Source organism: Schistocerca nitens, chromosome 3 (genome assembly GCF_023898315.1).
Source record: "Schistocerca nitens isolate TAMUIC-IGC-003100 chromosome 3, iqSchNite1.1, whole genome shotgun sequence".
NCBI classification, from domain to species: Eukaryota; Metazoa; Arthropoda; class Insecta; order Orthoptera; family Acrididae; genus Schistocerca; species Schistocerca nitens.
This window is the reverse complement of record NC_064616.1, coordinates 275,448,065-275,473,949: the sequence shown is the minus strand read 5'-3', so window position 1 is coordinate 275,473,949 and position 25,885 is coordinate 275,448,065. Positions and strand designations below refer to the sequence as shown.

At 42.2% G+C, this 25,885-nt stretch overlaps 1 protein-coding gene and 1 non-coding gene across 7 annotated transcripts in view; both read right to left on the bottom strand.

Moving 5' to 3' along the window:
• LOC126248243 (ribosomal protein S6 kinase 2 beta) overlaps positions 1-25,885 on the bottom strand; it is a 634,112-nt gene that overhangs the window by 379,207 nt on the left and 229,020 nt on the right. The gene's annotated exons all lie outside the window — the stretch shown is intronic.
• Trnaa-cgc (transfer RNA alanine (anticodon CGC)) lies at positions 20,943-21,015 on the bottom strand. The gene has a single exon. It is a non-coding gene; the product is annotated as a tRNA-Ala (tRNA).

Below are 25,885 nucleotides of genomic sequence, written 5' to 3'. Positions count from 1 at the left end.
TGTTCCCAAACGATGTAATTTTTATCGACAACAATGCGCCATTTCACCGGGCCACAACTGTTCGTGATTCTGGACAATCCGAGTGAATGATTTGGCTACCCACATCGCCCGACATGAATCCCATAGAACATTTATGGGACATAATTGCGAAGTTAATTCGTGAACAAAATCCTGCGCTGCCAAAACTTTTGCAATAATGGACGGCTATAGAGGCAGCAAGACTCAACATTTCTGCAGGGGACTTCTAACGACTTGCTACGTCGATGCCACGTCGAGTTGCTGCATTACGCCGGGCAAATGGATGTCCGACAAGATAATAGGAGGTTCAAAAATGGTTCAAATGGCTCTGAGCACTATGGGACTTAATTTCTGAGGTCATCAGTCCCCTAGAACTTAGAACTGCTTAAACCTAACTAACCTAAGGACATCACACACATCCATGCCCGAGGCAGGATTCGAACCTGCGACCGTAGCGGTCGCGCGGTTCCAGACTGTAGCGCCTAGAACCACTCGGCCACCTCGGCCGGCTTATTAGGAGGTATCTCATGACTTGTCACATCAGTGTACTGTGTACACACAGTAAGTAAAATTTGTTACTTGGTACGATTTCTGGTGTTAATTGTAAGGCATAATAGTGTAGGTTGAAACGGCGTGTTCAGAGTGACACGATTTTATGATAAATGAAAGGAAAACGTTGAACAGTCTGTAGCGGTGATGTCAGTTATAACGAAACATCGGCTTTATTGACATCGACAAGTGCAACAAGGGAAAGTGACGAAAATATTTTTAGTTTTGTTCCAAATACAGCTTCTAAATACTAGTTTGTTTCCCGAGAGATCAGAACCAGACAGACGCACGGTATCGCAGCGCCGACGAATGGTAAAGACAGCCAATATAACGGTGCGCTATAAACACAATCACCTGCTAGATCCGGGACGCCGTGATCAGTATATACTCGTATCACGCTGCAAAGGTACTGAAACTGACCTATAATAAACAACAACATTCTTATTATGAGAGAAAATAGTTTCAGATGCCCTTGACACCTTAACAGTATCCCATCATGGCGGTACCGTTATCATAATGGTATTTCTTTGTAGTGTCTGCTAATACTCCGACGCTGTCGCTGCTTTTGCGCAGCCCAACACCAAAATCCATACAACATAAGGTCTGGATACCTCTGAGCCCAATCAACGACAGCATAATGGCCTACATTTAATTCGAAGTGTAGCAAGTCGCAACGTTCATGGCGTACACAAGTAATGCCAAGTCGCATAGCCAGTCATTCGAGAAATTCCTCTTTCTGAAATTTCATGTTCCAGATCATTGTAGGACGCTTGTACTGAATTAATCTACTCTTCTTCACCTCATACTACATACCAACAGATAGACTATTTATATAGTGTGTTTCAATAACCGCAAGAAAATTTTCGTTCTAATGGAGGTCAAATTAAGGTTTTTGTATCATAAGAAGTGGTAGATTTGATCAATCAACAGATTGTTAATCATCTTTTTTATATTATTTCAGCTGCATCTCTTTCGTACACGTGCCCGAGCCGTCCCTCCATACTTCAGACAGGAATCACTTTCATTCAAATCTTCTTTCCAGTATTTCCGTCAACCGTTTGGTATTTTCTCTGGAAACAATGGTTACACCCACGTCGAAATCTGGTGGCGGCACGCGATTCAGCGACTCAAATGAATGAAATGCTTTTTAACCCGTCAAGTTGCTAACAAGTTACCTAAGTTTTGGAGAATGAGTGAGCGCGTATTTTTGCATTTGCGTCTGTCTCTGGACTCACTTAACGACGAAGTACGGCTGTTTACTTCGTTCATCAACGTGCTCACTGATCGCATCTTCCTGCAACAATTGAAGGTTCTTCCAAAGCTTTCCTCAGTTTTTGTCCGTTGCAACATACACTGCAGCTATCTGGATGCCAATATCCACTTCTCGCCTCTCCTTGTGTTTGGAAAGCTTATCAGCTCCACACCTCACCTTCGACGCGACTGTTGATTTTCACAGCTACAGCAAACTAACACAGGAAAGAACGCAAGTGTATGTGTGTGAGTACCAGATACACCACAGCAAGTCACGGGGAGGTGCTAGCTGTGTTCTGTAAACACAATGCACAACCCACCGTTTCGTTGGAGTGACGTAGTTACACCTCGAAGCACCGTGTTTACGACGCTTCTCGTGGTCTTGTTAAAGGAGGAAGGTTGAAGTTTAACGAGATCGTTAGAGGGGACGCACAAACTCGGACTGGGAAGGGAAATCGGCAATGTCCTTTCAGAGGTACTGCCCCGGATTTTCCTTTGAGTGAGAAACGTTGATATCAATGGCCGCATCGTGATCTCAATCACCTCCCTAGGTAATACAAGTCCAACCTAGTACCACCGCACGAACTCGCTAGGCGCTGTATCTTGGGTGCAAGTCCAATGCTACTGCTCGATTTCTTGGCACTACTGAAATTCACATCTTTTATTCCCATTTACCGAAATTGCGAAGCATATCAGGAATTGCACTGGTCAGTGTGTTGAATACTTTATACCTCTCATGAAGCACCTCGCGGCACTATTCAAAACTACTCAGCGATACTAAAAATAACCAAGCTGCTTTCAATGAAGATTATTATACACATACATGAAGAAGAGCCAGGTAAAATAATATAAGAGTAAGTTCGTTTCATTTACCTTCTGAAACAGATCAGAGGCGATGACAAAACTACCAGCAGAGGCAGTAAACATAGGAACATATTAACAACATTTAATTCAATTTTGGCCTCGTAGCCGGTTCTCTACAATTTACCGCAGCAGTATCGAACCAGAAGTTCATTATACACTTATTTTGACACCACCCCCATTAACCATTTGTAATTGTAACTGGTTTCGGAAATACAGACAGCTTCTGAAATAAATATTGAATACGACAATGTATGTTGCTGATGCTTTACTCGCCACATGCTGCGCAAGAGTTATGGCTTCTTTGTATGGCCAAAATAAGGCTAAAAACCGACGTGATTCAAAATGTAGTCTGCGTGTGTTTACAAGAAATAAAAAGAAGTTTATAATAAATTTAATCAATTTTCTCCACAGTTCTTTGTCTTTAGAAAGGCTGTCAGTGATGGGTCTATACACTAAAACAATGACGGCAATATCGAAAAACATTTGTCAGAAAGTTCAGTTTCCGCCGTCACTTGCTAAAACATGTTCACAAATTAATTACAGAAATAGTTTTGGATTTACACAACACTATATGAAGACTAAAAAAATGATTCTGAGCACTATGGGACTTAACATCTGAGGTCATCAGTCACTTAGAACTACTTAAACCTAACTAACCTAAAGACATCACACACATCCATGCCCGAGGCAGGATTCGAACCTGCGACCGTAGCGGTAGCGCGGTTCCAGACTGAAGCGCCTAGAACCGCTCGGCCACACCTACAAAAACTCAGTCCAGAGATTTTTAGGTAATTATGCTGCGACAGTGACAACCCAACGTAAAGCAAAGAGCACTTGTCAGGTGGGCAGCACGCTCCTACATATTAAGAAATATATAGTTTTATATGCAATATCAGGTGACCGTGACATAACTAGAAGAGAGGAGTATCATTATACTTATACTGAATTTCGCTGTGAGGGTAGAATCATTCCGTAATTTAATCGTGTAAGTCACTGCATTAATACTTCACGGCGGAAAAAATGACTGCGGGGATACGTCATTCACCGCATTTTATATCAAATGATTCTAAGTAACGTCGTATTACTATACATATACGAGCTAACCATAGTGTAGCAATGCTTGCTTGCTTGCTTTCTTTCCGACAAACAGTCCTCGTTGCATAGTCGCAAAAAACATTTCTACAAATTATTTGTATCGTTACTTCATGACAATGGCTACAAAAACCCACAACCTATTCGTATCAGAACAAAGGTGTACACAGTGGCCAACAAGGAAGTGATTTATTCGCCAATTCTTGTCTTTGTACTAAGCGAAAGTAAAAGTAATAAAAGTAACAAAAAAAAAGTTATGTGGTTCAGTCTGTCATAGGGACAGGAACACGGGAACTATAAATATTTTCATTACGATGATGGAGTTCGTTCCCCGTCATCTGCGTAAGTATAAAATATTCATGGATTACATGTTAAAAAATTGTTCTAATCGCTGAAGACTGCAGCTCAAACTTTGCTGAACAGGCAGAAACAAGTTTTTCTCTGGCTGTCATGTGTCAGCTTTCTCTTTGTTTTCATTAAAATGACCCATGTGCGCGTCACGAGCATCTGGCGGAGAGTCCAATGTGCAATTCAGATTTCCTCCATTTCCTATGCGTTCCACTGTGGAAAAGGGGGAAAAAAATCCCACCGAGTCGTAGGAAATGAAACGTGTCGACCGGCGAACACAGAGATAGCAGTTGGAAGGACTGCACAAAGGTTCGCTAGCAGAACAATTTTCCAGGTTGGGACGACCAGCCAGATCTTTCACTTTTTTTTTGCCACCAAGGCAGACTCTTGTAGCCGCTACTGCACTTAATGCTATACTGAAGCAGTGCGAAAACGCACATGTAAGGTCTCAAGTTCCCGCAATTTAATGTAATGGGTTATAGTCCATGTACAAGGGGTCAACGAAATTTCATGAAATACTGCTAAGATCAAGAAACAATCTACTGCGTTACACAACGTATTTGCGGGGAAAGGACGACTCTGATAGTCCGACCTCTGGCACAAAGAATGTCGCGGTAGTTTGTATTTTCTTCTGACAAGGGCACCTCCCCATCGCACCCCCCTCAGGCTTAGTTGTAAGTTGGCACAGTGGATAGGCCTTGGAAAACTGAACACAAATCAATAGAGAAAACAGGAAGAAGTTGTGTGGAACTATGAAAAAAATAAGCAAAATATACAAACTGAGTAGTCCATGCGTATGATAGGCATCAAGGATAGCATGAGCGTAGGAGTCCCGTGGTCCCGTGGCTAGCGTGAGCAGCTGCGGAACGAGAGGTACTGGGTTCAAGTCTTCCATCGAGTGAAAATTTTAACTTTTTATTTTCAGACATTTATCAAAGTTCAGGCACTCACACATAATCAACTTCGCTCTCCAAAATTCCAGGACATGTTCAGATTTGCTTTGACATATGCAGGATTTGACGGTCTACACATGGAAAAATTTGAAAACGTTAAAAACATATGTTTGATAGAGCACAGGGAAAACTGTGGGACTGTGAAACTGTTGTATTCATTTGTTGCAGTTTATATGACAAACTCTTATGTTTCCATCACTTTTTGGGAGTGATTATCACATCCACAAGAAACCCTAAACGGGCAAGGTAGAAGAATCTTTTTACCCATTCGCCAAGTGTACAAGTTAGGTGGGTCGACAACATATTCCTGTCATGTGACGCACATGCCGTCACCAGTGTCGTATAGAATATATCAGAGGTGTTTTCCTGGATCAAATATTTTCGGCTCCCATTGGAGAGGCACGTCCTCTCGTCTACTAATCGCACTGTTTTGCGGTGCGGTCGCAAAACACAGACACTTAACTTATTACAGTGAACAGAGACGTCACTGAACGAATGGACAGATCATAACTTTGCGAAAATCAACTTTTCACTCGAGGGACGACTTGAACCAAGGACCTCTCGTTCCGCAGCTGCTCACGCTATCCACGGGACCACCGGGATCCTGGGCTCACGCAATCCTTGATGTTACTTATCTTGCGCATGGACTACTCAGTTTGTATATTTTGCTAATTTTTTTTTTTCATAGTTCCACACAACTTCTTCCTGTTTTCTCGAATGATCTGTGTTCAGTTTTTCAAGGCCTATCCAACTTATAACTAAATCTGAGGGGGGTGTGATGGGGAGGTTCCCTTGTGAGCATTAGAACTATATGTAATGCAGTACGGGAGATATGGCAAACACGCAAGGGCTCACTACTCAGTTGTGACAGTCACAGGTATAATATGAGAAAAATACCACACAGCAAAAACTACAGAGAAATGCATTTCATTTTAGAAGAGCCATGGAAGTGAAACTTTTCCAGTCATCAACTTGGAAGGCTGCTGGTAGGACTCAAGTGAAACAGTGACAAGACAGCCCTTTCCGTGGCCTTAGAAGCAATGCACTGCAATTTGAAACTGAAGTTCCTTCTTCGCTTTTGCTTAGTGTTCTCGTTCTGCTTCCGAGGGGGTCGTGGGATTGCTCTCTCTGATTTCGTAACAAGGCGGCGAGGAGAGGGGAAGGAAGTATGTATCATCTTCAACACTGATCAGTTTCTCTGTCAGTGCGCGAAATAATTTAAAAAACAACAACAAACTTATCCAAGAATTACTGTGGTACTCATAATGCAGTCAATTTATGTTCAAAAGAGCCCAAGTGAGAAAGATGTTTGGTAGTTTTGATTTCTTCTAATATATATGTTTTTTGAGGTGCTGAATATGAATCAGATTTCCTAACACAATTTTGTGACGGAACAGTGAATAAGTGGAAAAAGGTAAATTCACTTCTGGCGGTTTTTGGCTTATAACTCAGACTATCAACTTTTCGTAAATATCCTCACTAATCAAAATGTAAGTACATCAAATTTCCTATAGATTTCAACATGTAAGCTTTTTTCTCAGACGAACCGTTCGTGCTATAGCAGTGGAAGATCGACGTATTCTGTATGCCTCCATAAAAAAAACAAGTTTCTCCACTCCAAAACATTAATTTATTACTAAAGGCTGTAGCTCAGTGAATTTCTCCTCTTAAGTTGAATACAATGTAGACTGGTTTCATTTGTTATACGATCTCCAGTACTAAACATTCAGCTGATGAGCTACGAGAATTTTTGTGTTACAAACTTAGCCCTTACCCCCTCTTTTTTGTCGGTGGGTACGAGATGATGAAAGGAACAAAAATCAAGCTTGTACAGGGCTTTTGCACCACCTGAACAAGCGTACTTCAATGATACATAGACGGACGGTTTTTGTTACACCAGGTCAAATGGCATCACGATTAGACGCATGCACAGATTTTCAGCAGTTGTGTATCGTACGTCAAGTTAAACTACAAAGCAAATGCCGTTGTCATTTTCGACAGCTACCCTGACGAAACTTGTGAAAGCATAAGCGCACAGAACGACTGGGAAAAGTGCAAGGAAAATATACGGAATCCATCGTGCCCATTGTCCCGCAGGAAAGTTTCCTTACACACTCGAAAACAGGAGCCCGTTGATACCTGCGCTAACGGAAAAATCTGATGATGCAGAAACTTATTCACAGAAAGCTGTGGAGAACGCTGACATCCTAATTATCCCGAACAGTCCTTATGTTGGCCCTTTCAAATGAATATGCGACAGAGGTGGGAGGAAGATATTGACCTACTGATTTTGATTGGCCTGTGAAGCCCTGATATGGAGAATGTCTTCTTTTAAAACCAGGAACAGAAAAAATATGTCAAAGCCTACAGAAGCTTCATACTGCCGCTGACAAAACCCCATCAGACTATATACTGTTCCTGGAAGCGAGGAGTGCTTTTGACCTCAATTCTGCTTTGTTTAATAAGGGGAAAACTCAAGTTTCTCAAAACCCTGCAGAAGAACAATTACTTGCAACGAGTCATTAACGCTTTGGAACAGTGATGACTCATGAAAAATTGTACCACTGAGTTACGATGAGGCTGCCGATAGCCTTTTGCCTTACAAGAATAGTAAGCGTAATTAAATACACACGTCAAAAACAGGTTTGCATTACCTCGGTTCCGAAAGTTCCGGAACCTGTAAAGGAAACTGGAAAGAGATCAACATAAACATCAGTTCCGCCCTATTTATTGGTCATGAAAACCACACACTGCATGTCGTACCATCGTACAGCGAGACCTTCAGAGGTCGTGGTCCATACTGCTGTACACACCTGTACCTCAAATACCTAGTAGCACGTCCTCTTGCATTGATGCCTGCCTGTATTCGTCGTGACGTACTTTCCACAAGTTCATCAAGGCGCTGTTGGTCCAGATTGTCCCACTTCTAAACGGCGATTCGGCATAGATACCTAAGAGTGGTTAGTGGGTCACGTTGTCCATAAACAGACCGTTTCCATCTACCCCAGTCATGTTCGGTAGGGTCCATGTCTGGAGAACATGCAGGCCACTCTAGTCGAGCGATGTCGTTATCCTGAAGGAAGCCATTCACATGATGTGAATGATGGGGGGCGCGAATTCTCGTCCATGAAGACGAATGCCTCACCAATATCCTGCGGTATGGTTGCACTATCGGTCGGAGGATGGAAGTCACGTATCGTACAGCCGTTACGGCGCCTTCCATGACCACCAGCTGCGTACGTCGGCCCCACATAAAGGAACATCGGGAGTGAAGTTGCGCACCATGCAGCCTATTGGGGACAGTTTCAGTCGTAACCAGACGTCCTGTGGCTGCACGAAATGCGTTGTTCAACATGGTGGCGTTGCTGTCAGGTTTCTTCCGAGCCATAATCCGTAGGTAGTGGTCATCCACTGCGGTAGTAGCCCTTGGTCGACCTGAGCGAGGCATGTCAGACATTCCTTTCTCTATCTCCTCCATGTCCAAACAACATCGCTTTGGTTCACTCCGAGACGCCTGGACACTTCCCTGGTTGAGAGCCCTTCCTGGTACAAAGCAACAATGCGGTATTGACCGTCTAGGCATGGCTGAACTACAGACAACACGAGCCGTTTATGTCCTTCATGGTGGGATGACGAACTAATCGCCCGTCTGACCGCCTCCGTCTAATACGCGCTGCTCATGCATGGTAGTTTACATCTTTGGGCGGGTTTAGTGACATCTCTGAACAGTCAAAGGGACTGTGTCTGTGATACAATATACACAGTCAACGTCTATCTTCAGGAGTTCTGGGAACTGGGGTGATGCAAAACTTTGATTGTGTGTGTGTGTGTGTGTGTGTGTGTGTGTGTGTATTAATTTTACTTGTCCAAACTGAGCTGTTTAAATATATTAAAATTTTATAATTAATTGTTCAACATTGCGAGGAATAAAATTTAGAACACGATGGCAGCAGTGGCAGTCGAACCTGAGTCGGCAAATTCCGAATCCAGGCATTTAACCAGTAGGCTATGTAACTTGTGTATACCGGTGCTCTAAAATCCCTCATATTCCACGCTAGAGAACTTTTAATGTTACTGGCGTGTTTAGGCGTCCTGTTCCATCGACCCTCTCACTGCTACGCAGCAGTTATTTCATCACCTCTGTGAATAAAAAGGTTTCGAGTACTCATCATTAGATATACTTGCCTCCTTACGTGCTATCATTTGTACAAAGGGCGTTCAGAAAGTTTTCACAGTGGTCTAATTTTTTTATTTTTTTGCAAGAGGAGAATGAAATTTTTTGTGAAGATACTTGCAAGATTTAGCTAGAAGTTGTATATGAAAGTATTTTCTTTTATTTACAGGTGAGCCATAATGGACCGTGAAGTAGATGACAGGTTGCGACAACCGTCGGTGATGGAGTTCCTCTTCAAGACCGGCCATGACTCTGGTACATCGATTCACAGGAAGTTGCTCCCTGTTTATGGGGAGAACACAATGGATCGCAGTAGTATCCAGCGGTGGTTGCAGAGGTTTAAAGAAGATGATTTCTCTCTAGTGGACAATCCACGATTCGGTAGACCATCGACGGCAGTAAGTGATGTGAATAAGGAGACCATTGATCAAATCATCCAAAAGATTCTTCTGTACCCTAGGTACTGTAACAGTGATACCACACTACCCAATGACAAACGTGTCATTTCAGCAAGCTGTCGTGTCGTCACACATCTGTCATTTTGGATGATTTGATCAATGGTCTCCTTATTCACATCACTCACAGCCGTCGATGGTCTACCGCATCGTGGATTGTCCAACACAGAGAAATCACCTTCGTTAAACCTATGCAACCACCGCTAGATACTGCTGCGATCCACTGTGTCCTCCCCATAAACAGGGAGCAATTTCCTGTGAATCGATGTAGCAGAGTCATCGCCAGTCTTGAAGAGGAACTCCATCACCGACCGTTGTTGCAACCTGGCATCTACTCCAGAGTCCATTGCGGCTCACCTGCAAATAAAATAAATTAGTTCAATATACCAACTTAGAGGTACATGCTCCAACTGTGTTTAGAAAAAATTTCATTCTCCTCCTGCAAAAAATAAATCAGAGACGACTGTATAAAACGTTTTGAACGCCCCCCTTGCAAAACATGCAGTTCCAACACCTTTAACCGTTTATGAAATATGACTATGGTCATGACGACAGGTTGCACTGATGCACAGTGACAGAAATGGGCACGTCACATGCGACCGTCCGATGGATATAAAAACCAGTATCTTGAGAGTGAATTGAGGTATCTTTCTGCCCTCAGTTTTAAACAAAATTCCGATACCTTATCTACATTTCAAACGAAGTAATGTCTGAGCTAAAATCAATTATATGCAAAGTCTACGCAATGCCTTTTTGCCTCTGCATTCTCTTTAAAATTTCGTGGTATGCTACTTCATCTGATGCAGCAAGTAATTATGACGAGTAACGAATAGAAATTCAGTCCCTTTATCGAGTGATGATATCAAACTATAAGATGTGCGAAAATCGATTTTCTTCATTACACTATTTTCTGGAAATCAGATGGTAAGTATTTCATAGCAGCTGGATCGCCATCTACACAGATAGCAGTATTAGGCGAGCAGTAAGGTAACAACAAAGCCGCACTCAGCATGAAATGTAGAGAGCGCGTCAGTAGCAGTCGAAGGGTTAAACTACGTAACTAATAGTTTAACACTGTGAAGAATACAATGAAATAAAAAAGAATGTTAGTAGCAGCGGGATTCAAACCCAAGCCAGCAAACTACCAGTATGTACGCTACATCACTCAGCCACAGCAACGTTCTGACAAGTGCTTCTCCAACACCTCTCATATTCTACGCTTGGACAATAATTCACATGAAGTTCCCAACGAAGAATACTAACTTGGTGTTGTGAGCAACGTATCACCTTCAGCGCCAGGCAGGCATGACTGTTACATCAGAGCATGCGCAGTCGAAAAAATATAGTTATGTTCATTTTCTGGGTTGACCATAGCACTGCTTAACGTCATTTCAGCATTTTACTCTAGTATCTAGTTATCGCGGGGAGAGCGCTACAAAACATGTTTTCGTCAATTTTACTTGCAGACCAGCACGCATTCGAAGAGAACTGGCGTAATTTTAGTGCCATTTTCGGTTTGTATTTCAAGAGAAATGGGGTAGTTGCAGTGCGATATTTACAACGAGCTGTAGCACACTAACACATGATCACTAACCACCACTGCTTTTGAAGGCTATCATGCACAGCAGGAAGAGACTGCCAAAGCAAGAAACGTGTTTCTCATGTCTGTAAGGGATTAGGACATGAGACTAGCATGAACGATTTCAGATGCAGGCAGTACGTATCTTCATCGTGCGAAAGTAAAACCATTATTACCTCACTACACACCAACTGAAACTGCTGCACGACAACATTACTGTAATTTTATTTTGAAATGCATCAGCGGTCATTTGGTCAAACCATACCTGACGAGCAACAAAGGGAGCCGAACGAGTTAGGAAGGAAAACAACAAGGAATGGCCTCTTGCCAGTGCCAACCACTTTGAACCCTGCACCTGACTTTATACTCCTGCACATTTCTTGTAAATGCAATGCAATTGCGGATGCAGGAAAGTATGTCTCCGTTTCTGCCCGATCGGCACATCGTGCGAAGGGCTCTGTGAAAACGTCAAGCATCCGGAGGACACCACTGACATAGACGATAAAGTGAACAAAGAAAGAGACCAAGAGCAGATTGAAGAAAGACGCTTACACGATGAGGGAGGTATGTCTACACTCTCAGTCTATTTCGTAATCATTCGTCTCTCCTTGATACGTGATCACAAGTTGTTTTCTCACCGCCACTTTCAATTTCCAGATGAACAAGCCCCAACGCTGACAGAAGAACAACCCGTGTTCTCGCTTCCCGAGCACGGGGGCCCGGGTTCGACTCCCGGAGGGGTCAAGGATTTTCACCTGCCTACAGATGACTGGGTGTTTGTGTTGTCCTGATCATTTCATCATCACTCATGAAAGTGGCGAGATTGGACTGAGCAAAGGTTGGGAATTTGTACAGGCGCTGATAACCGCGCATTTGCGCGCCTCAGAAATCAAACATCATCAGAACAACCCGACAAACCTGTGCCAGAACCTCTCACATGACCCTCTAAACAATAATGTCTCAAGTAACTTTTGCCTTGATAATAATATAACACAGCGATTTTGAATCTGTGTGGAGCGTGATAACACTAAATGAGGGGCATGTGCTTATCGAAAAGTGAAAAATATGAAATAAAAAACTGATTAATTCACTGTAAGAAAAGCAAGGCAAAATACATTCTGCCACAATAAAAAAAATTACAGTTCACATTTACACCGATATATTGTACTTACCGACACGACTGTATCAATTCTACACAATGCATTTCATAATTAAATTTTCTGTACTGTATTAAAAATAAGTTTAGTAATTATTAGTGACTATTGGGCTGTACAACAAAGTTTTTAGAATGAAATAATCCATTAACTTTTCGCGCACTACCTGCAACAGAGAGCAATGGAAGGCCATCGATTCTGGTCTTGTCAATGTACCATATCGATGTTGCGAAATAGCAGTACATTTCCTTCTTCTTGGTAATATGTAAAATTTGGAACTTTGCGGTTTTGGGTGACGACAATTGAAGTTCCATTTTAAGCGCTGTCGAGAGCGAACCACTGCTCTGAATGATGTCAAGTTTCAACTGTATATTATTTACGCAGCGGAAAGCATCATGGAACAAAAGAAAATTTGACCAATATATGGCGCTAGAAGCATCAGAATGTGTGTTGTATCCATGGACCCAACCAACGAACCAACCAACCAACTCGCGCCCTGACCGTGACATCGCTGGCCACAGTTCCTGTCGCGGCCGTCGGTGTCTCAGGGTGTTACCGCCGACGGAAGAGGTCGCGCCATGGCTGAGCTCGGGTCCGCAGCGCTCTCTGCCTTTTGCATATAAGAAGGAGCGCTGGCCCCGAGACGGATAGTATATTGTCAATTGTCTATTGCTAGCCTTTCGTGGAGTTCATAGCGGAGCCATTGCAGTGTGCTGTTTGCTATTGTATTCGACTAGGGTCAGTACACGGATTACTCTTGGAAATTACTTTGACTTTAATTGCTGGTGCACGTTTCGTCAGAAATAAAGATAAATTATCTCTTCATTCTAGCTGGCGCAATTGTTGTCAATTATTTTTCGGCCAACAGACATAGCTACATCCTGGTCACTACCCACACTTAATGCAATTTGTGATAGCTGCCCCAAAAGTACCGCCGAGGACCTTGGGTTTGGGAGCCGTCACAAAAATATGCACACCAACGGATGTGCGGCACACGATCGTTCCTCGTTTTGCGTCCGAGACGCCCAACGTTACTGTCTTCATAAAGGCTCGCGCACTGCTATTAAAGATCTTTTACGAGAACGGTGACTCAGTGCCAGTAGCTCTGCAGAAGTTACGCACCCTCAAGGATATGAATAAAAGCACAGGTCCAATGACTGCCACGGGTCTGGAGAAAATGATTACAAAATTCGAAGAGACATGTTCTTTTAAAGCGCACAGTAGCAGTGGGATGAAAGGAGTTGATCTGACGTCTATCGAAGACGTGGCCACAGCATTGCACGAGCGGTGGTATGCGAACATGCAGTGCACGGGGGATTGCTCGAACGTTGGACATGCCTGCGAGCAGAGTGCATAAAATCCTACAAAACATCCTGCATTGCTAGCCACACAAAATGAGAAATGTTCGGGCGTTGCTTCCTGCTGACCTGCCACCAAGAAAAATGTTCGCTCTGGAATTTCTTGCTCGCATGGAAGTGGACAATGAATGGTCATGTAACATTTTCATCTCTAACGACATGCCTGCACGCACAATTGCAGAATACGAGCAACGGAAAATCTGCACGAGCCTCGACCGGTACCACTTCATTCTGCAAAGGTGACTGTGTGGTGCGGGTTGACAACATCGTTGATCGTAGGGCCCTATTTTTTTCGCGAAGATGAGTCCTGCGGGCCCTCTTACCTGTACCGTCACTGGTGAACGCTATGGTAGTCTTTGGCGCATCAACGTCATTCTAACATTTCAACTGCCTGGTTGTGTGGAGGAGGATCATTTTTATGCATTTAATCAGTTTAAATTCTGGCTGTAGTGTGATGGGAAACGTGTTGTGTTCAGTACTCCAATTACGAACTTAGCTGAATTGGAAGGCACGCACTGCTCAACGCACTATGAACGTGACCCGCGAGACTAACCGGTCTGTTGGGGAACATATTGTCTTTCGATTTATACCTGTGGCAGCCGGCCGAAGTGGCCGTGCGGTTAAAGGCGCTGCAGTCTGGAACCGCAAGACCGCTACGGTCGCAGGTTCGAATCCTGCCTCGGGCATGGATGTTTGTGATGTCCTTAGGTTAGTTAGGTTTAACTAGTTCTAAGTTCTAGGGGACTAATGACCTCAGCAGTTGAGTCCCATAGTGCTCAGAGCCATATACCTGTGGCAAAAAACTATGGACACCATACTGAACATGTCTCACGACAGTTATAAACCAATATAATTTTACTTTTTATGCGGTTTTTGATCTAAGGACAGTTAAAAACCGATTTTTCTAATCGATGTGGTACGACATTGCAGTGGTGGATGGGCTTACATAAGCAACAGTGCCACAGCTGTTGACTGCCAAATGTGTGAAGTAATTCGCATTGACAGTACGGACGGTGTAATCGGGAACACAAACCACAGTCGTCGTACTCCAATTCATCTGTCATTTGTAACTGACGATAAGACGCTTACAGCGCCATCTACTCGTATAAAATTTTCGTATTTTTTTTGTCTTCCATGACGTTTCTCCCTGCGTCAATAATATGAATTCCAAATATGACGTCAGTATGAGCAGTGGTTCTCTTTGTACAGCGTTTTCAAGATTTTTCGTTAGAATTCTAACCTTTTTGTGATTTCGGACTAGATTAAATAAATCCAGTCTACTCTGGCATGTACAGCAATAATTGTTCCATGTTCCAAATAAAAGAAAATGTCTGTTGCAATATTTATTGATTAATAACGCGTTTCGCACTCTCCGCGGATCATCAGATTAAATTTAAAAGGCAGTGGTTGCCGCATTAGTCAGGATTAAAAGCCTCCAGCTTTTAACTTAGTCTGATAATGCACTAATACCTCGAAACGTATTATTAATCAAAATTCATTAACTAATTTGAAATAATGTAGTTTCTGAAAAAGATTACCTGTACCTCTACGTAATTATACTGAGTTAGGTATATGCAGTGAACGGGAGAAATTCATTACACGACAGGCGTTAACAATAAATTAGACTTTTGGAATGGAAAAGCCTATTTTTAACTAGTGCTCGAACCCAAACGATTCGTCGGAGAACACACCTGGACAGTAAAATTGTATGTACTTTCACTTTGTACGTACTTTCACTTTGTGTGAGTATTTTCTTTACGAAAAGTTGATACTTTTCGAGTTATTAGCAAAATACCGCCAAACATGAGATTTTTACCTTTTTGTATTGCTTTCAATGCTGCGTAAAGAAGTTTTGTTAGCAAACTTCAGATTCGAATTCAGCGCGAAAAAGTATAGACTGGACGAAATCAAACTATCCCAAAACTTACCTGGTAGAAACACAATTTGACTGCAGTATTATTTCTTGTTAAAACTGAGAGTTGCAAAAGTTTTGGTAAAGAAGATAACCAAATTTCTCAAGAATTCTCTGTAAGTAAGAGCTTAAGACAAGGGTGTTCACTGGCATTGACTTTATTTGAAATACACTCTGAGTAAGTTTTACAGAACTGAAAGGGGAAGTGCTGTGGAATGTGAATCTCTGTAGGACATGGAAAACTGTATACTTTGCTCTTCGTCGATGACCATATCCTGATAGCGGGATTAGAACACGCCTACAGTTACATGTTGAGGTAACTGCACGAACTGTATCAAAATGGGGTCCGACAAATACACAGAACACATGATAGTGAAGCTGACAAGATCTGGACGTAGGATTCTGCAAAATTAACTGTCAGTACATTTAAATACTTGGGCGTCACTTTCACAATAAATGGAAGCAGCACGAATGACATCACAAATAAAATGAGGCAAGGGAAAAGTGTAATTGGCTAACTTCTTAATTTTGTCACTCCGTAGCAAAGAGAGAAGAGAACAAAGATCTACTCCTGATACTAGGACAACTAATCACAGCTCCAATCACAAATCAACGAGAAATATCTACTTAAGACAAACTCTCTCTATCATGGAAGTGAAATTAAACGTTTAAGCTAGCACCTACTTGGAACATGTTTACTGTGAAACTGCCGAAATGAGTACCGTTTTCTTGCCCACGTTTTCATGAAGTGTGAAGAGTAAGTACCTATTGCTCGAGATGTGTACCACTGCTCCAACTATTCGCAAGCAGAACTGATATCTGCCTGCAGTTGCAGCCGCTGACTTGTACAGACTGACTCAATTATTTTTTTTTATCTCAGCTCACGTTAGAAATTAAAATGCGTCTTATAGTAACTTTAAAAAATTCACAAATCTGGATACGACAAAATTTCGCAACGCACTATACAGTTCTGCGTTACACGCGACACACAGTTGGCTAACTTTGTTGAAAACGTGGAGCAAAAACTTCAATATTGTGGTTTAAGTTCGTAATAAAATACTGCAACCAATAGAGAATGTTCTTCAAATGTTTGAAAATACAGTTTTACGTCAATAATCTTATTTCCAACGCTTTAAAAATACTACGAAATAATTGGCATACAATTTCACACAGCGTTATTACTTTCAATTCGAAATTTTTGGAAGGTTAGTTCCTCCACCCCACCCACAGACAATAGACGATGTGGTGCAGGACCCGTAGTATGTGGTGTATGGATAAAGTGCCCTACGAGACAACCGAAGACGAGCGCACAGACCCAAATTCTCAAAATTTATGACAGTGCCATTTATTTGAGGTGAGCATAAAAACTGCTTACACTGTGTGTGTCAATAGTCAATACGGTAGAGACAGTAATAAATGAAGAATCTAGGTCCCAGCGCTAGATAACGTGTACGACCAACTAAACACACACACGCACTCCTATTTGACCTGCCGCATCGAGATTGTATCAGTTGCGTGACCCTAATTTTCACATCTTGAACAACACGCCACGACTGAAGTGCTGCATTAATTCACAATGCGCCATCAACAGCCAACACGACATCCCGTAATCGAAAAATTTCTGGAGGGCAACAGCGCTATTTTTGAGATATGTACCCATCACAAAAATCCACATTTTCCAACGAAGAGCGAGAAATAGCACGGCATTACCGTGCACTCATAGGGCAAAGGAACTGCACGCGTAATGACTCGCTCATATTAAAATGCCACGTCCTTCGCTGAACATTTCAGACTCACGATTCACCCAAGGTAAGACTTCCACAAAACAGCCCGATCGGTAGCACCCCCGGAGGTAAACACGATAACGAAGTCAGATCTACCTAACAAATGAAACGTCACAAACATTTCACAATAGCAGCAAGAAAAACATCTCCCGCCTCGACAGACTGTGCTTCCCAAAGCGAAAAGCCAGCGGAACGTGTAGCGAAAACATCTACGATAATTTAGTTCACATGGCGGAAGGTTCTGCGCTGTGGTCCCAGCAGATAATTATTTACTGAACTTTAGAAGTGGTATTTCAGGTGTAGGAAACCTGAGTAATCTGTCTGATATACTCGCACTCACTAAGTAAGTCGGATTACGGCATGAAATAAGAGTTTAGCAAAACGACATTTCGCGTTATCCTGAAGTGAAACGACACCCTTGGTATTTCACAAGTCCGCGTCTACACTTGCAAATATTGCATGTGCACATTCCAAATGCTGTACCAAATATACTATTTCTCTTTTACAGGGAGGGGGGGGGGGGGGGGAATGAGAAACTACAAAATAAATGCTTCCTTAAGAACGGTCTAAGTGGCGTACTAGGAAAATGACATGTTCTAGAAGCCAACAAGAAAGTTTTTATAGGTTTATTCTTGCACAGAAGAAAAACAGCAACCAACAACTGATGATAATGCAATTTATTTACAAAAATAGCGACGTAACTGGTTTCGAACCGAAGGTTTATCTTCAGACCGCTGTTCACTTTCGTATTACTTTTGTTGCTGCTCACATTAGTAGTTGGCTGTTCTTTTCCAACAATTAATGTAAACAACAACATATCCATACTAATATTATAAATCCGAAAGTAGCTCTGTTACGTTTTCACGACTAAAGCGCTGATCCGATGTTTATAAAATCTGGCATTTAGATAGCTTGAACGCTGAGGAAGAACATGCGCTACTTTAGAAACAATCTAGTATAACACATTTATTGATCTGAAGAATATAACGCGAAATAATGAACAATAATGGAACAATAATTACTCTTTGAAAAAGCTGTTTACTCTTTGACTTTCGCACCGTACCATATTTGTGAAAATGCTTTTATTGTTTGGTATGTTCAATACAATACAATTCAATATAATTAATACGATGTTTATACAGTCCTCTGTGCTTTATACTAATACTTCCTTACTGTATCAGTCACAAAGCCGTCACATTTTAGCCGAGCAGCTGAGCGTCATGCGTCTTTTATAAATTCTTTGTGGCAGTCAAATTTGCATCAACATCTCGAGGTCATGCTGTTAGCGTTGCTATTTCCCAATCATGGGGTCCCGGGTTCAGCTCCCGCCCGGGTCGGTTTTTTCAGATCGCGACTGGGTATGTGCGTTGTCCTCATAGTCATTTTATCATCATCGACGTGCAAGTCACCGTAGTGGCGTCAAAGAGACTTGCACCAAGGCCCCGAACCTCCCAAGCGGGGTCTTCCGGCCAATGAAGCTATACGCACATTTCATTTCATTTTACTGATACGCGAGTGCAGCCGTGGTTAACAGATAGAATACAATTCTTATACAATCCTCAGCATGTTTAATCCATGCCAATCCATACTTCCACACTAATATTATAAACGCGAAAGTAACTGTCCGTTACGTTTCCACGACTAACCAGCTGAACCAATATCTATTAAATTTGGAGTGAGACAGCTTGAACACTGATGAATATGATGGGCTACTTTACGAAGTGTGTAGAAGAAGATATTTATTGATTTGAAGAATATCACGCAAATTAAGGAAAATATTTACTCTTTGAGAAAGCTGTTTACTCTTTCACTCTTGAATTATCATATTTGTGAAAATGTTTTTATTGGTTGATGTGTTCTACGTAATAAGATTAAACGTGGTCAATACAATGCTTATTCAATTCTCAACGTGTTTAATCCACGCCTCCATACTAATACCAGTATTATTAATTGCGAAAGTAACTCGGTTTATTACGTTTTCACGACTATCGCTGAACCAATTCCGATGGCATTTTTAAACATGGTACATGCAAGTGGCATGTAGACACGCTGGCGCGATGGTCGGCGACCCTTAGTATCTGTAAATTATTCCATGACAATGCAAATCCAATGTTATAGTGTGCGTGGTTTATGATATTACGTTCCTGGCATAGCTGGAGAGTTTTGGCGGAGATATAGCAATAAAATCGGAAGGTAAGCCCGACAATCATATTTAAATCTCCTACTGGAAGCCTCGCTAACTTAAGCTTGATCAGGGTATTGTCCTCAGAGAACTCAAGCTGTTAAGGTTATTCGAATCCAACAAACCTCAGAGCTATCTCATGTCCGCCGGAATTTGGATGCAGAACGTCAAGCGTCCGTAACAACTACAGAGACACTAGAAGAGTCACAAGAACGCCCGATTGTAGACGCTGTGCGTCACCCGTCTCTTACAGCTTCCAAGGCGCTTGAAGACTGCCAACGATGGCGTCATTCAAAGGCTGTATCACAAACAGTCGTACATTCACACGTGGAACGTAGGAGGCTTTTGGTGAGATTGCATTTGATTATGATCTATTAACTGACTACGTTAATCATAAATTAGTCATCATGGGGATGGATAACAAATGTTGGAACCATAACGCATTAAAATGGAAGGAAGAAACGGTTTGTATGCGATGCTCTGGAGCCAAAACCTCACATCTGGTAGTAAATGAGCCGGAGGAATCCCTGAAAACTCTACTTCTGCACGAACCGATGCATTTTTAAATATAATTAGAAAATGTAATCGTGCTTTCAGATCCTAAATACACCAAAATAATAATAAGTTTATTATGAATCTACCTACCGGCACTGATTTTTTTTATTTATTTTCACACACACACACACACACACACACACACACACACACACACACACACACACACACACACACGTCTCGACACCACTATAATATACACACACCTAGTAAAATTACTAGCTTGCTCACTCACCATCACTTATCATAACAAAAGTACTGTTATGTGAGCGAAACTGCGTGTAACAGCTCGTGTAATATAATCGTGAACAGCCGTCTGAAGATCAACCTGTGGGTTCGAAACCAATAATGGAGCTTTTTGTTTAAATAAAGAGCATTATCGACAGTGGACCGTTGCTGTTCTCTTCTTTGCACGAATCAACTTGTATTTTGTGCTCAGTAAGTCTCACATATACAGAGTGGTCCATTGATCGTGACCGGGCCAAATGTCTCACGAAATAAGCGTCAAACGAAAAAACTACAAAGAACGGAACTTGTCTAGGAGGAGGAGGAGATTAGTGTTTAACGTCCCGTCGACAACGAGGTCATTAGAGACGGAGCGCAAGCTCGGGTGAGGGAAGGATGGGGAAGGAAATCGGCCGTGCCCTTTCAAGGGAACCATCCCGGAATTTACCTGAAGCGATTTAGGGAAATCACGGAAAACCTAAATCAGGATGGCCGGAGACGGGATTGAACCGTCGTCCTCCGGAATGCGAGTCCAGTGTGCTAACCACTGCGCCACCTCGCTCCGTTGAACTTGTCTAGCTTGAAGAGGGAAACCAGATGGCGCCATGGTTTGCCTGGTAGATGGCGCTGCCATAGGTCAAACCGATATCAACTGCGTTTTTTTAAATAGGAACCCCCATTTTTATTAAATATTCGTGTAGTACGTACAGACATATTAATGTTTTAGTTGGACTACTTTTTTCGCTTTGTGATAGATGGCGCTGTAATAGTCACAAACATATGGCTCACAATTTTAGACGAACGGTTGGTAACAGGTAGGTTTTTTTTAAATTAAAATAGAGAACGTAGGTACGTTTAATTTTGGCTATTCCAATGTGATATATGTACCTTTGTGTACTTATTTCTGAGAACGCATGCTAAATACAGCGTGATTAGCTGTAAATACAACATTAATGCAATAAATGCTCAAAATGATGTCCGTCAACCTCAATGCATTTGGCAATACGTGTAACGACATTCCTCTCAACAGCGAGTAGTTCGCCTTCCGTAATGTCCGCACATGCGTTGACAATGCGCTGACGCATGTTGTCAGGCGTTGTCGGTGGATCACGATAGCAAATATCCTTCAACTTTCCCCACAGAAAGAAATTCGGGGACGTCAGATCCGGTGAACGTGCAGGCCATGGTATGGTGCTTCGACGACCAATCCACCTGTCATGAAATATGCTATTCAATACCTGTTCAACCGCACGCGAGCTATGTGCCGGACATCCATCATGTTGGAAGTACATCGCCATTCTGTCATGCAGTGAAACATCTTGTAGTAACATCGGTAGAACATAACGTAGGAAATCAGCATACATTGCACAATTTAAAATGCCATCGATAAAATGGGGGCCAATTATCCTTCCTCCCGTAATGCCGCACCATACATTAACCCGCCAATGTCGCTGATGTTCCACTCGTCGCAGCCATCGTGGATTTTTCGTTGACCAATAGTACATCTTATGCCAGTTTACGTTACCGCTGTTGGTGAATGACCCTTCGTCGCTAAAGAGAACGCGTGCAAAAAATGTGTCACCCTCGCGTAATTTCTCTTGTGCCCAGTGGCAGAACTGTACACGACGTTCAAAGCCGTCGCCATGCAATTCTTGGTGCACAGAAATATGGTAGGGGTGCAATCGATGTTGATGTAGCATTCTCAACACCAACGTTTTTGAGATTCCGATTCTCGCGCAATTTGTCTGCTACTGATGTGCGTATTAGCCGCGACAGCGGCTGAAACACCTACTTGGACATCATCATTTGTTGCAGGTCGTGGTTGACATTTCACATGTGTCTGAACACTTCCTGTTTCCTTAAATAACGTAACTATCCGGCGAACGGTCCGGACACTTGGATGATGTCGTCCAGGATACGGAGCAGCATACATAGCACACGCCCGTTGGGCATTTTGATCAGAATAGCCATACATCAACACGATATCGACCTTTTGCGCAATTGGTAAACGGTCCATTTCAACACGGGTAATGTGTCACGAAGCAAATACCGTCCGCACTGGCGGAATGTTACTTGATACCACGTACTTATACGTTTGTGACTATTACAGCGCCATCTATCACAAAGCGAAAAAAGTGGTCCATTTAAAACATTCATATTTCTTGACGTACTACACGAATATAATAAAAAATGGGGGTTCCTATTTTAAAAAACGCAGTTTACATCCGTTTGACCAATGGCAGCGCCATCTAGCGGGCCAATCACAGCGCCATCTGGTTTCCCCCAAGCTAGACGAGTTTCGTTCTTTGTAGTTTTTTCGTTTGATGCTTATTTCGTGAGATATTTGGTCCGGTCACTATCAATGGACCACCCTGTATATACGATAACGCTACTCACTTTACTTTTATCTTCCCCGAGAATTTTGGGATTTGTGAGGCCTGCTGTCATACTGCCTCCCCGAATATCTAGTACAAAACAGCGGCACTGAGAAGATTCTTTTAGTCTGTGCTACTTTCTCCCTTTGAATCTGACTTAACTTATTCAATCTTTGTTATAGTGTTCGAAGTTCTGTTACAGTTCAAAGTTTCTTAATCATGTATACCTCCCTTAAGACTCGAATCTACAAGTATTTTTCATATTATCTCCACAGATCATAAGGGGTTTCTTTTTTTACCTGATTTTTCCAGTTGTGCATAGAATAGTTTTAAGTGCTACGAGGAGACCACAGTGAATAAAATTGTACCAGCAAGTCTGATCTGTACGGACGTCTCCACTCGCGGCACATACGTAACTAGTCAGAACAATATTAGCACTTTAATGATAACCATAACGCATTAAATGTTCACAGCATTTACGTTCGTCAATTTTTGGAAACACGCAGGCTGGTAGACAATGAGAGAAACTAAATCCTATTTCTGTGATACAGTAACCTTGATGAAAAATTTCCCAAGGAAGATATTTCAACCCCCATATTAAGCTGAAATTATTTTAATTAAAACGAGACACTAATTTTAATGTCAAAATGAAACTAATCTGAACATTTTTCTAACACTCTAGACAATGAAAGTAATGAAGCCTTTCCCTGCTTTAATGATTTTCTCCTAACGGAAGTGTTTCTTCGTTCGGAAAATTGAGTATAAAAACGTTTCGTTTGTGGTATGCACTGGAGCCGCTTACTGTATTGTGTGGACAGTTGTGGATGTGGAAAAAAAAAGCTCGTTTCCACTGCTCTCATCCAGCTGCGAGCTTTGTATTTTTTCGCTTACAGTTTGTTATTGCACATACAACAGACACCTCTCGTCTCCATTTGTTCCGAAATTCCGCACTTTATTTCCTTCTTGATGCAGGCGTCTCTTTTTGTGATTACGCCTGACGCAATTTAAACGTTCTTTTGGCAGCTGAGCTCTTTCGTTTGCGACGTGGAAAAAAAAAAGTGGTCTCGCCGGTAGTAAACGAGGTTTACGTTATCCGGCGACGCTGCGCAAATGAGCATGCTGTCATGGATAAACGAACTGCCGTGCTCTCGGTTTTGACTCTCGCAAAATTATTCTGCAGAGCGAACAATACTAAATCGACATGTGGATCTGCAGACCTTTGATGAATTTTTTAAAAATTCAGGACTTTTCTACAAAAACGTAAAATATCAGATTGGAAGTCGGCTACTACGCAGTTTTATTTATGCTGTGGAATAACTGAAACATTTCGAGTACAGTTATCTTTGCGATTCAAGAGATGATTCACGCCTAGTTAAGAGAATATGACGAGAGTGAGCCGAAAATGAATAACGCGTAGCCGATAATCGGACTACCAGAAAGTGAGCGCCGGAATCTATGTTTAGATCGCGCCTGTGTATTCTGAAACTGTAATACACGGCAATGAATATGTTCGAAGGGATCACGCCGTAGTCGGCGACTGCAGACGTAGCTACTGTTATCTGATTTCACAACAGCAGGAAACAAATGACAAGACTCACCATTAAGAAAACTACTCAGGTTTCACAGCAGTACGCCATCGGCGTAGAAAGTGATACGCTTCATACCGCAATAAGCTCTGAAGTATCTACAAGGTCATTCTGCTTCACAAATGCGTCACTGACAACCAGGACCAGAGACACTGAGTTACATTCAGTAGTTATCTTATCTACTACATGGATTAACATAAAATGAGTTGACTATAATCGACACATGAGCACTTACTGTTAAATGAAACAGAGTGACAAGATTTCTTCCACAAAGACAAATTACCCACGCGCTACTTACTGTTATTTATCCGAAAGCACGGGTGATGATTTGTTTATGTGCTTCAGAGACAAATGACACAAATTCCGCACAGCTTTGCAAACAATTAAACGGAGGCTAAAGCAATGAACAGACGTACGATATTTCAAGATGTATTGCACAGAAGTGACCAGAGGGAGGGAGGGGGAGAGAGACAGGGGGAGGGAGGGAATGTGACTGACTCAGTTCGAAAACAGAGCGTCTATAGTCGCCGACTGCGGCGTGATCCCTTCGAACGTATTTACTGCCGTGTATTACAATTTCAGAATACACAGGCGCCACCTAAACAGATTCCAGATCTCAGCTTGTGGTAGTCAGATGCCCCCTCCCCATCGGGTTGCAATCACAGGTCACAATTACGTTTCGCCCAATAAGTGGTATGTCCTGCGCAAATCAGCTATGATAGCATATGCTTGGAACAGACATTCCAGCGAGGCATTAGGATGGTTCTTACTTGGTACTTTTAAATATGCTCTGTAATTTTCCCTTGGGCTACTCATTCAACGCTGATAATCGAGTAAAATTTCGGTCGTTTTGTTAAAATCTTTCTGATATTGTTTTCTCAGACCAACTTGCTGAATTGGTGGCGTCAAGTTCAAGTGGTGTTGAATACGAATTACCGGAGTTCGAGAAAGCTCCAGGAACTTAAGACTGATGAGACTATGGTAAATAATCGATCACCGCAAGTGAAAAAGAGAAGAGGGTGTCTAACAGTAATCACTACCACGCTTTCAGCTGCTTCTGATAAATGTACGATCAATGACAAGGAAGCAGTTCACATCCTGATTGCTACAATCGAGGTAGTAGATCGAGATATCGATACTTTGCTGTCTACTGGAGATCTAGTCACGAGCCACGAGAGAAATTCCGCGACTAGTGCTATTGAAATCAGTAACAATTTTACGAATAAGAAACTGCAGGCTGCTACGGTCGATTGGGAGGGTCGAACAGCACAAAGTAACGGTACAGTAGAAAAACTGTATGATTCTTTCCAATTGTGGCAGGGAACAATTTCTTGGAGCATCAAACATTTGGACAACATGTTCCAAAGGGTTAACAGCGGTCTAGTGTTACAGCTAGGTAAAAACAAGTCTAGATCGCAGTAATATTTTATTAATGACCGGTTTCGACTTCATGTAGAAGTCATCTGCATAA